General features: G+C 41.2%; 1 pseudogene; it reads right to left on the bottom strand.

Annotated features, from left to right (window-relative positions):
- Window positions 1-7,852: 7,852 nt before the first annotated feature.
- Window positions 7,853-9,373, bottom strand: LOC110288642 (phosphatidylinositol-3,5-bisphosphate 3-phosphatase MTMR2-like; annotated as a pseudogene).
- Between the last annotated feature and the right edge of the window lie 4,774 nt (window positions 9,374-14,147).

Here is a 14,147-nt window from a genome sequence, read left to right as displayed (position 1 = left end):
TGGAGTTTGCCCAGCTGGTTTCCTGCCTTGCTTTGGAGATTACAGTTAATTAAGTTGGATGAATCTCAGAAGAGACCTTGAACTTTGTACTTTTAACATTGTTGTGACTGCTATAGACTATGAGGACTTTGAAAGTTGGACTAAATGCATTTTGCATTATGATATGTTTAAGTGTGGCCCCCATAGACTCATGTTTTTGAACAAGTCTATGGGGACCAGGGAGTGGAATGTGATGGTTTGTATATCCTTGGACCAGGGAGTGGCACCATCTGAAGGTGTGGCCTTGTTGGAATAGGTGTGACCTGGTTGGAATAGGTGTGTCACTGTGGGTGTGGGTATAAGATCCTCACCCTAGTTGCCTGGAAGTCAGTCTTCCACTAGCAGCCTTTGGATGAAGACATAGAACTCTCGGCTCCTCCTGCGCCATGCCTGCCTGGATACTGCCATGCTCCCACCTTGATGATAATGGACTGAACCTCTGAACCTGTAAGCCAGCCCCAATTAAATGTTGTTTTTTATAAGACTTAACTTGGTCATGGTGTCTGTTCACAGCAGTAAAACCCTAACTAAGACAATGATGAAAGGTACATAAATAAATCCCTTGAAGAAATACAGGGCACAGGTAAACAGCTAGAAGACCTTAAGGAGGAAACAAAAAATCCATTAAAGAATTACAGAAAAACACAAACATCAGGTGTAGGAATCGAACAAAACTATCCAAGATGTAAAAAATGGAAATAGGATCAATAAAGAAATCACAAAGGAAGACAACCTTGGAGATTAAAAAAAAATTAAGAATGAGATCAGGAGTCATAAACGCAAGCATCACCAACAGAATACAAGAGATAGAAGAGAGAATCTCAGGTGCAGGAGATACCATTGAAAACATTGACACAACAGTCAAAGATAATGCAAAATGCAAAAACTCCTAACACGAAACATCCAAGAAATTTAAGACACAACGGGAAACCCAAACTTAAGGATAATAGGTATTGAAGAGCAAAAGCTCCCAACTTAAAAGGCCAGTAAATATTTGCAACAAAATTATAGAAGAAAAGTTCCCTAACCTAAAGAAAGAGACACCCATGAACATACAAGAAGCCTACAGAACTCCAAATAAACTGGACCATAAAAGGAATTGCCCCCATCACATAATAGTCAAAACACCACTTTGAGCTTGTCACTGTACCAACTTTTCCTCAGGCCTTTTTTCCATTTCCATCCCTGTAATTCTTTCAGACAGGAACAATTATGGGTAAAAGTTGTGGCAGTGGGAAAGCAACCCCATCCCTCACTTGATATCCTGTCTTCCTGCTTTAAGTGGAATCTATAGGTTCCCTCTCCCTATGGTCAGGCATTTTATCTAAGGTCCCTTCCTCCCTTTCAGTCCTGACAGTCTCTTACTTCCCAGGTCACTGGTGCATTCTAGAGGGTATCCCCAACCTCTACTTGCCCGAGGTTGCCTGTTTCCATTCTTTATGCTGACCCTCACTTTCTTCTCCTTCCCAAGTGGGACTGAGACATCCTCACTCAGGCACTTCAGCTTGTTGATCATTTTTAGTTCTGTGGACTGTATCTTGTGTATTCTGTACTTTTTTTTGGCTAACATCCACTAATTAATGAGTATATACCATGCATGTCCTTTTGGATCTGAGTTACCTCACTCACTATATTTTCTAGTTCCATCATTTGGCTGTAAAACTCAGGATGCCTTTGTTCTTAAGAGCTGAGTAGTATTCCATTGTGTAAATGAACCACATTTACTGTACCCATTCTTCTGTCATAGGACATCTTGATTGTTTCCACCTTCTGGCTATCACAAATAAACCCACTCTGAACTAGTGCCCCTCTGGCACAGTGGGACATTTTTGCCTGTATTCCCAAGAGTGCGATTATGGCAGGGTATCTTTTGGGCATATTGCCGATTTCAGTGAAATTGCTTCAAGCACGTCTCCATTTAATTTGATATACAGTAGAGGACTGCCCAGCCTGTGTTTATTCAAAGATGATGCACCTAACCCTCAAGAGACTAGAGGCCCCAGGGAGTTTAGATGTCAGGTGGTGTGTGTGTGGGGATGGTAGGGACATCCACCTGGAGACAGGGGTTGGTGAAGAGGTATGGAATGTGGAACAGTCAGAGGGAGGGTGTGAAGGGGGAAAATAAAATATGGACTGTGAAGAAGAAAGAAATAATAAAGGATTATTCAACTTCTCCAGAAAGAATTAAATCAATATCCCTCATGATAGCTGGAGTAATAACACAGGACATTCCTTGTTAATAATTTTCAAATATATATATACTGACTAGTGAGCTAAGAATATTTACTCGTAGCTGGGCATGTTGGCACACACCTTTAATCCCAGCACTTGCCAGGCAGAGGCAGAGGCAGGCAGATTTCTGAGTTTGCGGCAAGGCTGATCTACAGAGTGAGTTCTAGGACAGCCAGAGCTACACAGAGAAACCCTATCTTGAAAAAAAACAAAAAAGGTAGAGAGAGAGAGAGAGAGAGAGAGAGAGAGAGAGAGAGAGAGAGAGAGAGAGAGAGAGAGAGAGAGAGTTAGAGAGTATTTATTTACTCAGTGGTCCAGGGATACTTAGCTATATCCCAATTTTCTATGATCCTCTTTTATTACCAGGAAATAACATTTGCCAGAGATAGCCTGGTGGCCTCATGAGCTTTAAATACTTACTCTGGAAACCAAATCATCTTGTTTACTCAATAATATTTTCCTATCATAATCAGAATGTGTGGCCTCCCTTCCCCCAGCCTGGAACCTGCTTGCTCAAGGGTGGAGCTACGTGCTCATTCGTCCTGCCACGCCTACCTACTGCTGGAACCTGCCTTTGCTGCCTGGAGGCACACACGTGTTCGTCCTGCTACTGGACCCTGAGTTACTTGGCGGGAAGTTGGGTTCCCTCCCCCTTCCTTTATAACTGGGTGTCTGAAAATAGTAAAATTGAGCCTTGATCAGAACGTTTGTTGTCTTGGCTCCATTCTTTTCTTCTGCCCCGTCTAGATTCCTCTCTTTTCAGCCTGAACTGCCATTCTCAGTTGAACCGTTTGTGTTGTGGACTGCGGGCAGGCCGCAACAAGAATGAATCTCACAGTTATTAGAGTGACTGACAGAACACTAAGTGATCCCTTTCACAGCTACATCTCCTGTCATTTTCCTCTGACTTCCTTCTTTTCTCTGCAACATAACAAAAGCCTCCTTGCTGTTTAATAGCAGGCCAAGCTCACAGCATGCAGCTATTAACTTTCTCTTCTCATGCCTTATAGCATTTCCCTCCACATAGAACTGTGGTTCAAATTCCACTTAAGGTATAAACTTCTAAATGGCAGTTCATGCAAAGACTGTAACACTCTGAGTTTCCCATTGAGAGACACTTAACTTTAGGTAGGTCACAGATTCTTCTGAGAATCTGGTGGAAACTCAGAAATGTCAGAAAAACACATGATTGTGTTATTTCCTCATTGCAGTGAAAAGAACACAAGAAGGAACTTAAAGATAGGAAACATTTACTTTGGCTTCCAGCTTGAGGGGGAAAGTCCTGGGAAGGTATAGTGGCTGTCCTGCTGCATCTGTAGGAAGCAGGGTGAGCCAACTGCTCACTCTCTGCTTACTTTTCCATTTATGGCATATGGGTCCTCAGCCCAAAGGAATCTGTTGCCCACATTCGGGATGGGTCTTCTCTCTTCTGATAATTTTTTTCTGAAAACATACCCAGAGGTGGATTTCTACAGTAATTGGAAATCCAGTCAAGTATACAGTTAAAATTAATCATTGCAGTGATTATGAATACATATCAAATTTTGCATGTAGCTTTGAGCCTCCACTGGTTGCCTGAAGTTCATGGTGTTTCTTATGTCTTATTTGTATGATTTTTGATACTGGGTCTTTCTACATAGTTCAGGTTAACCTCAAACTCAGGATTCTCTTGCCTCAGCCTTCTGAATATAGCTAAATTTTTTCTTGTGATGGAGTTCCATATTGAGAGTATATCATAAATCATGGCAGATCAAGAGCCAGGGAGCAGCATCCTGGGCTGTTAAAAGTCCCAACTTCTCTAGGCACCACTTCTTCAGTTGACTCTATCTTCCATTGAGCATCTCCTCACATAGGCAACAAATCCTTAATGTTGATCAAGAAAAGAAAAGGGAAAGATGTCGACGTTTGTGAAACTCTTCAGGTTATTGCCTAAGCTTATTAGATTATGACTTCTGTGTTCTCCAGGCACTTCCTAAATTTAGACAAGCTGAAGAGGTAACAATACTACTAGCCCAGAACTTCTAAATTTTCTTCAAGCATGACCTGTTTGTTTGAGAAATTTTCCTTTGGCTTTAAGTATGCAGGTATATAGAAGAGGTTTTCAAATAAAAGATTTACCAATAATAAATCATAAAGAAACATCTTAAGCAGTTCTTGCTGTAAAATTAACATTTGTTAATGGTAAAAAGCAAATTTACATGCTAATAAAAAAGAGAAAAACACCAAATGCACAAAGCAAAGACAGATTATTAAAAGCAGTAAGAGAAAAAAGGACAAATAACATATACAAGCAGACCTATCATAGCTATACCAGACATCACACCAGAGACTTTGAAAGCTGGAAGATCCTGAGCAAATGTCATACAGACTTAAGAGAACAAAAATGCCAGCCCTACAACTATACCCATCAAAACTCTCATTTCCCATAGATGGAAAAACCAAGATAATTCATGACAAAACCAAATTAAATAATATCTTTCCACAAATCCAGCCCTAAAAAGGATAATAGATGGAAAACTCCATTACAAGAATGGAAACTAAACCCAAGAAATAGCAAGAAAGTAATCTACTTTCAACAAACCTAAAAGAAGATAGACACAAAAACATAAATAAATAACACCAAAAATAACAGGAAGCAGCAATCACTATTCCTTAATATCTATTAACATCAATGGACTCAATTCCCCAATAAAAAGCAATAGACTAACTGACTGGGTACAGAAACAGGACACAGCATTTTGTTGCATAAAAGAAACACACCTCAGTGACAAAGACTCAGAATAAAGACCTGGAAAACAGTTTTTCCAAGCACATAACCCCAAGAAACAAGCTGTAGGAGCCATGCTAATATCGAATAAAATTGACTTTCAACCAAAAGTTATTTTAAAAAATTAAGAAGGACACTTTATACTCATTAAAGGCAAAATCTACCAAGAAGAATTCTCATTCCTCAACATCTATGCTCCAAATGCAAGGGCACCTAAAATCATTAAAGAAACTTTACTAAAGCTCAAAGCCCACATTACACCCCGCACAATAATAGTGGGAGACTTCAACACCCCACTCTTGTCAGTGGACAGATCATGGAAACAAAAAGTAAACAGAAACACAATAAAACTTACAGAAGGGATGGACCAACTGGTTTTAACAGATATCTATAGAACATTTCTTAGCACCTCATGGTATCTTCCCCAAAATTGACCATATCACAAAATAGGTCTCAATTGATACAAGTAGACTGAAATAATCCCATGCATCCTATCAGATCACCATGGACTAAGGCTGGTCTTCAATAACAATAAAAACGATGGAAGCCCACAAACATATGGAAGCTGAACAACACTCTACTCAATAATTACTTGGTCAAGGTAGAAGTAAATTAAAGTCTTTTTAGAATGTAATGACAATGAAGGTGCAATATACCCAAACTTCTGGGACACAATGAAAGCAGTGCTAAGAGGAAAATTCATAGGTCTGAGATCCTCCAAAAAGAAAGTGGAGGGAAAATACCCTAGCAGCTTAACAGCACACCTGAAAGCTCTAGAACAAAAACAAGCAAACACAGTCCAGAGGAGTAGAAGGCAGTAAATAACAAACTCAGGGATGAAGTGAACCAAGTACAAACAAAAAAGAAATATACAAAGATTCAACAAAACCAGGAGCTGGTTCTTTAAGAAAATCTCTCTCTCTCTCTCTCTCTCTCTCTCTCTCTCTCTCTCTCTCTCTCTCTCTCTCTCTCTCTCTCTCTCTCTCTCTCTCCTCCCTTCACTCCTTCCTTCCCCTTCACTCCTTCCTTCCTTCTTTCTTCCCTTCCTACCTTCTTTCTTTCTTTTGTTGTTTCTTTCTATCTTTCTTTTGTTTGTTCTTTCTTTTTTTAAAAAATCAAATATAGTCTAGCAGGAGTCAAATTGAAAAAGGATGTTGGGGCCCAAAAGCCCACGGCATCTCAGCGTCCATCTTGTTTTTGAAACTAACTAACTAAAACTCTTTTGTTTCTTCTACTATCTTGCTTCTGTTCCCATAATTGACTCAGAACATTTTATGATAGGGGCACTCAGGACATTTAACAATAGTTGGGTTTATGGACATTTTATGATGGGGACATTCCATTGATGTAAAAGTGTTACCAAGTGATAAAACTAGTATGTCCTGTGCACGTTGGCAAGTACTGTTTGTGGTTTGCAGTTTTATAAGTCCTCTGTTTACCAACAGTAAATGAGACTAGATCATATTTTTGTCTTTTCTCCTTTCTTTTTGTCTCCTGTCCCTTCCATTCTCACTCTCTCCCTTGAAACCCTTGCTGCTTAGTCCTGCAGGTTGGGGCAACTGGTGCCTACCGTGGGGCTTGAGGATGAGGCCTTCAGTGAAGAACACTGTGGTGTTTCTCTTCAGACAATGTTGTGTTGAAGCCTGCCTCCTTGACTAGGGATCCTGGTGATTCCTCGGTGATCATGGGACAGGCTCTTAGTAGCCATGAACTCTTTGGGAAAGGTTTGAAAAAGGCTTTAAAGACACGAGGGATAAAGGTTAAAATACAGGACTTACTTGTCTTTTTTGATTTTGTAAAAGAGATTTGTCTATGGTTCCCTCTTAAAGTTACCATTGCTCTTTTTTTTTTTTAAGTTTGAAGTCATTTAATTAAAAGACCAAGTGGTAAGAAGCTCGTTTGTTACAGTACATTACATATGGCTCTTGTACAGATTAAAACAGACACCAGGAGTCAACTGTTCACACCAGCACCGGACTCAGGTGATCAGAGAAGCAAGGCTTTACTTGCTGGCACTGAGACTAAGTCACAGGCAGAGTGTTCCTTGGTAAAGTGTCCATGTGAGATTTAAACAGCACACAAAGTCAGACTTCTAAGTTTTTAAAATACTATCTTAAAACTTGCCAAATAGCATTAAGATATAGTAGAGTAACAGTAAGGTTTTAAGATGTCTTCTGTGATGTTTGTGATCAATATACAAATGGAAATTAGGCTGAGGATTATGGAATATATTTTGAATTCCTAGATGACAGCTACTACTTTGTCCCTTCAACCCCCCAAAGCACATATATAAGGCATTGTTTCCTAACTGACGCTGAAAATATGCTAATTACAATGTAAGCAGCAAAAACCTACTACTATGCCATAATAATCTCAAGACAATGCTTTTTACTATATTAAATATCACAAAACTTGGGAAACTGAGAAAGGAATATTGGGATCTGACACAGCCTCATTACATGTGCTCTCAGGTGCAACAGCAGGTGGCCTTGCTTTTCTCCCCTCCTGGAGATCTGACCAGGTGCTCAGGGTGTTAAGACATTTTTAAATGAAAAACTTGCTCCCAGTGTGAATACAGGACTGCAGTACTTTAGTATTCTTTGGGTGACTTAAGGTTAGTGTCATACTCTATGAATGAGATCATCTTCATTGTCACTTGCACTGCTATGTTTCTAAACTCATCTAACAGAGATTTGAAATAAATACAGCATCTGAAGGATTCTCCAATAGACCGGTTTTAAATACGGAAGGATTTAAACCGATAAGGTGCTGGAATGTCAGGTTCCTGGCAATGAGGCCCTGGGCCTAGTCCTTTCATACAACAGTTTGGACAGGAGTCACACACTGTGCAGGAGAGCTGGCTCTCTCTGAAAAGGAGGTTGAGCGGTTGGAAATTTCTCTCTGAAGTTCCTCTACTTTTCTTTGAAGCTCTGCTCTTTTGGCAAAAAGTTCTTTGTATTTGTTGTGGATAGTTTCCTGAGGTTTCATCCGGGGGTTCCACCTTATATAATATCCCACCCAGAGCTCTAGGTGGCACATGCTGGCTACTGAGTAAAGGACATGATTGGAGTAGCTTCCATAAAGAGGAATAGTAAAGTCTTGCAGCTTGCTGTTTATATAGGACCACAGTGACATTGTCTTCTTAGAAAGATTCTCTTTCCCCTTCTGCTGTTTGCTGTTACAAAGGAATGTTCCAAATTAGCAGCTGTATAAGTGGTCCAGGATGGTAATGAGAAAATACTCATTGAATTCAAATATGGTAGGGAACTGTCTTGTCATTTGCCAGACACAGTCAATAAACTGAAGGAAAACAGGTGATCTGTCTGCATCAGCATGGTTCTTATCTCCATGGCCAACTCTTAGTTGGAATCTATGTGCAAAGCTCAGCCATTCTTTCTCCACACTCTGCTTCCTGCTAGCTCCAACCATGGGCTGCTGCAGCAAGTGACTGTGGTTGACCTTCAGGATGAATCCAGGATGCAACTGGGATCCGGCCCCATGACCTAAAGGATGCCACCCTCTTTAGCTTGTCATCAGGAATGTTTGCTGGCACAACCAAGAGGGCAGGATATGTGTCACAGAGTTCCTAGCGTTAATTTATCTTTGTTATTCTCCAGCTTTCATTTGGAAATCCCTGCCTTCTGTACTCTAGAAAGGGGTCATACAGTTTCCACCCATTTTTGGGGAATACTTCTTTATACTCAAAAGCAAAAAGAGGCAAGCCATTAGACACAAGAAATGCATATTTCATTAGATTCTCAAATATGAATCTTCGTGTTTATGAGCAAATCATAAGTTCCTGATAACCTTGCACACAGTTTCAAGGCCATAGAGTTTTCACCTCGGCTAGATGCACCACCAATTTTTTCTCTCTACTTATCACTCCAAATGAAGCATCTAGAACAAATGGGGTATCCTGCTCCATGCTCTTGAAATATAATCTGTAATTTGTGACAGTCAGTGTTCCTCATACAGCACCAGTGAATGGACATATGTAAGTCACATCTTTGACCATATCTTTAATGTTCTCCCCTGGAATCAGGACTGGTTCCTCCATTTCTGCTAACTTTTTTGACTTCCTCAGGACCCTCAAATCAGGAGAAAAGTTGTCTGCAGAAGTTGAAATGGAATCGATGATATAGCAGAAGCTGATTTGCTATGCACCGAGTTCTCTGAACAGAAGTGGAAGGAATTATAATTTTTGAGATGTTTTATCTTCACTTCTGATGATCTTCAAATGCCAATGGTTCTTAACACATTAACTGGACAGTGAGTCCTCGCTGGACAGCCATGCCACTGGGAGCCGAGACTCTCGCAGCTGGAGCTCTTCTCCATGGTGCGAGAACTAGAGGCCGCTGTGCCCTCCAGAGAGAGATGCAGAGGGAGGAGCGCACAGGGCTGCAGCTGTGGTCAACCCCATGCCAGGCAGGCTCCCTCATTGGTCTTAAAAGATGGGAATGTGTGGGTAGCACTTTCCAAGACTGTTACAAAGATTTGGGGCAGCAGTAAATAAACCTTATAAAAGGACAAGGTAATGGTAAAATGTGTTGTGTGTATGTGTTTAGAGCTATGCTAAAATCTAGAAAAGCAAAGGTAATCCTCATAGGTGCTTTTAGTCTATGGACCCAGACTAGAGATAGTTTACACCTGAGACATGAGAGAATGGGTTTGAGAAAAGAAGTCCTCCCCAACTATCTGGGGATGCTTTGGCAAATGAGAAGGTAAATGAACATAAACTGTTGCAGAGCTCTCCTAAAGACAGGAGGAGATTGGGAGACATCCTGCCTAAACTCTGGCTCCTACTAGAGGAATGTTTGGATCTGAGTCTCTTAGGTAGGATAGCTGGGTCCGTTTGGGATATCTAATTCTCTCCTCTCTCTGTCTATTGTCTGTCCTTGGCGTACCAATCCATCCATGTCTGTTGTATGCCGGCCCTCGGCCTACATGAACCAAGTACATCTGGGAGGCAGGTTGGGGCTGAAAGAGACTTAGACTGTGAGAGAATGTAATGGAAACCAAGACACGTTTCTGTTCAAGGACTGAAAGTTTACTAAGAGACCGTGCTTATAAGGGGGAATGCCCATTCCCCCCACCCCCCACACCCCTCACCCTCCCACCCCCCATCCCCCACCCCACCCCCACACCCACACCCCCACCAGTCCATTCTTTGTGTCTGTAGCCAGCCTGCAGGTGACATGCAGGATATGATGTTCCTCTGCAATATCTCAGGGGCCTATCAGCAGGTAGCAGTGTCTTGAAGGAGAGCAGTGGGAGGAGACAGAACAATAGAGCAATCTAGGTCGGAAGGTTCCACCCTAGGTAACCTCCTTCTTAGTGGCAGCAAGGTCAAAGTCTGGATCAGCCTGCTTCAAGGCTGAGTGAGGCTACACATGTTCATTAAAACTGACTGTTTTATGTTACGTCCCTGTTTTCATTTTGTGGTTTGATTATTGTTATGTTTCACGTTCAAGAGAAAAAAATGTTAAAACTTTATCTGCTGGTTGTTCAGCCTTTGGTTTAGTTTTAACTCATTTTTTTTCTAAAGACAAAAAAAGAAAGAGAGGGGGTGAGAGAGAGGGGGGTAGGGAGGGAGAGAGAGAGAGAGAGAGAGAGAGAGAGAGAGAGAGAGAGAGAGAGAGAGAGAGAGAAATAACAGTCTCAATTGGCCTCTGGAGCCCTGCACCTGTAGTTAGAAGTCTATCACAGCTGGAGAAGCCCTGCTAGGAGCTGATTGTCTGTAAAAGCCACTCTCAAAGGGGCGAGCAGCCTCTCAAGTTCTATGGTAAGCGAACTGATGGCTGTTTTTTTTTCCTAGAAAGGTCTCTGTGCTTGTGATTATTGGGCTCAGCAGGTGACAAGGAGCTCCTCTCTTGAAATCACAACTAGAAAAATTAAGAATTTTGTCTGGTTTTAATAAGTAAATGTATGCGGTCATTTCATTGTTGTTTCTGACTGGTTTTTAAAGTATAAACATATTCTGCATGTCTTGGATATAGATTATTGGTTTATAAGATATTGGGTATGATTAAAAATTTGTAACATTGGTAACATAAAGTTGGCTTAAAACTAACTCCAGGTTGGAGTAATTTAGAACTACAGCATGTGACATGAGCCAACCCATGGAAACAGGTCTTTAAAAATATTCTTAAATTGGGTAATATTCTATGTAATTCTTATCTTAAAAATCAAGACTTTTAAAAGATAGGATTTAGGGCAATGTCTGTCTCTTTGAGGTATTGGAAGCTGCACCATCTTGCATTCGTGTGTAGGAACAAGCAGCCAAACTTTGTAGCATCTGGGTGATTCACTTGGTGTTTTTAGAGAAACTGAATTGTTGGAGGTTGAGTTTTGCTTTCCGAATTTCTAGAGTACTTTGGGCCACCATCTCAGAATGACCCAGCCTCACTAACTGCAGTTCAGATGTAGGGAGACCCTTAAAAACTTTGTAATGTGAAAGTAATGCTTTTGGTGTTGGGTTTTTTTTGTTTGTTTTTTGGTTTTTTTCCCCTGTGATTTGCCTTTTCTCTGCATGGGTTCACTGGTTTCATCACTAAGAGCTAGGGTGCTTTTAAGACTCTTGCTTTGGGATTATTGTAAGTTTACAGGAAGCTGTGTAGGCAGTACAAAAGGCCCTGAGTTCATGAAGGCAGATTCCTACACCCACCTTCCTGCAGTGACCACCACACATATGTCAAGCCAAGAAGGAAATGCTGGTGTGTCCTGTGTGGCTGGAGGCCATCTTGTCACATCTGTAGACTCACAGACACTACTCCACCCAAGCTGCAGAACTACCCTGAGTTCCAAGGCTTCTGAAGATGACTTCCTGCTCCCCCACCCCACCCTAAGTAGCAACAGTTCACCTCCCGGCCATCGCTAATGGCCATCATCATGTTACATGTGGCCTTTTGAAACAGGCTCTTCTCACTCGACATATGTCCTTGACACTCGTTCGAGTGTGTGAAAGTCTGTGCTTTTTCACCACAGAGTACCATCTCACGGCATGCTGCACCATGGGTGGGTTACCTACCAAAGGACAGTTTGGTATTTTCAGTTCTGAGATATGAATAAAATTGCTATGGATAGTTGGGTCCAAAGTTTTGTGTAAACCTTCATTTTCATGTCTCTGGAATAAATATCCTGCATGCTGGTCTTTCCTGTTAAGTATGCTGAATATTTTTAATATGGTATTTTAATTAATCTTAAAATAATCTCATACATACATAAAGTGTATTTTTATTCACCCCCAACTCCTTCTCCTGACTCTTTTCAGATCTACCCCTCCCAAGTTTATGTCCTTTATTTTTTCTTTATAGCCTGTGGCATCTGATTTGTGCTGCCTGTACACTCAAGAGTGTAAGGCCATCCACGAGTGTAAGGCCATCCACTGGGGATTCATCGGTCTGTCAGGGGACATGCCCTTAAAGAGCACTGACTTTGCCTTCACAGAAGCCATCAGTTGTGGGTGGGGCTTCTCATATACCACACTTTCCATGAGGTAATGCTGACCGGCTTGGCTTGGTCATGGCTGGCACACACAGCTGCTGAGACTTCATGAGTATGGCTGTCCTGTCCTATTCAGAAGACACCATTTCTCTGGTCCTCCTTGGACTCTGGCTCTTAGAGTCTGTTTAATTTTAGGATTATTATTTATTTAAACATTTAAATTGTTTTTATATTATTATTATTATTATTTAAAAATTAAACTGCCAGACTGTTTTCAAGGGTAGCTTCCAGCCAGACACGGAGACACAGCCTTAGAGTACCAAGACTTGGAAGGCTTAGGCAGGAGGATTTCTGTAAGTCACAAAGCAGTCTGGGCTACACAGCAAGAATTAGTTCAGCTAGGATGACATACGAGGACCCTGTCTCAAAGAATCTCCAGCTGCCACAATAAAAAGGTAACTGTGTGATCCCACAGGATGAGGGAGATCTAGTGTGTGTGTCTCTCTCCAGCATTTGCTATCAATATCACTAATTATTATTTGCTGTTGCAACAATAATGTTTCATGCTGGTCTCATTTGCACATCTTACTGGCCAAACTTATAACCTCCATATGTCCTCTTTGAGGACATGTTACAATGTCTTTTCCCCGTTTTCTACTTAAATTATCGTTTTTCTTTTTTTTTTTTTTTGTTTTAGAATTAATTTTTTTAATTAGGTATTTTCCTCATTTACATTTCCAATGCTATCCAAAAAGTCCCCAATACACTCCCCCCCCACTCCCCTACACCCCCACTCCCACTTTTTGGCCCTGCCGTTCCCCTGTACTGGGACAAATAAAGTTTGCAAGTCCAATGGGCCTCTCTTTCCAGTGATGGCCGACTAGGCCATCTTTTGATACATATGCAGCTAGAGTCAAGAGCTCTGGGGTACTGGTTAGTTCATAATGTTGTTCCAAATATAGGGTTGCAGATCCCTTTAGCTACTTGGGTACTTTCTCTAGCTCCTCCATTGGGGGCCCTGTGATCCATCCAATAGCTAACTGTGAGTATCCACTTATGTGTTTGCTAGGCCCTGGTATTGTCTCACAAGAGACAGCTATATCTGGGTCCTTTCAGCAAAATCTTGCTAGTGTATGCAATGATGTCAACATTTGAAAGCTGATTATGGGATGGATCCCTGGATATGACAGTCTTTAGATGGTCCATCCTTTCATCACAGCTCCAAACTTTATCTCTGTAACTCTTTCCATGGGTGTTTTGTTCCCAATTCTAAGAAGGGGCACAATGTCCACACTTTGGTCTGCGTTCTTCTTGAGTTTCATGCGTTTAACAAATTGTATCTTATATCTTGGGTATCCTAAGTTTTTGGGCTAATATACACTTATCAGTGAGTACATATTGTGTGAGTTCCTTTGTGATTATGTTACCTCACTCAGGATGATGCCCTCCAGGTCCATCCATTTGCCTAGGAATTTCATAAATTCATTCCTTTTAATAGCTGAGCAGTACCCCATTGTGTAAATGTACTACATTTTCTGAATCCATTCCTCTGTTGAGGGGCATCTGGGTTCTTTCCAGCTTCTGGCTATTATAAATAAGGCTGCTATGAACATAGTGGAGCATGTGTCCTTCTTACTGGTTGGGACATCTTCTGGATATATGCCCA

The sequence above is a fragment of the Mus caroli genome, unplaced genomic scaffold (assembly GCF_978045245.1).
Source record: "Mus caroli unplaced genomic scaffold, Mus_caroli_1 scaffold_8, whole genome shotgun sequence".
NCBI classification, from domain to species: domain Eukaryota; kingdom Metazoa; phylum Chordata; class Mammalia; order Rodentia; family Muridae; genus Mus; species Mus caroli.
This window is presented reverse-complemented; position numbering and strand designations above follow the sequence as displayed.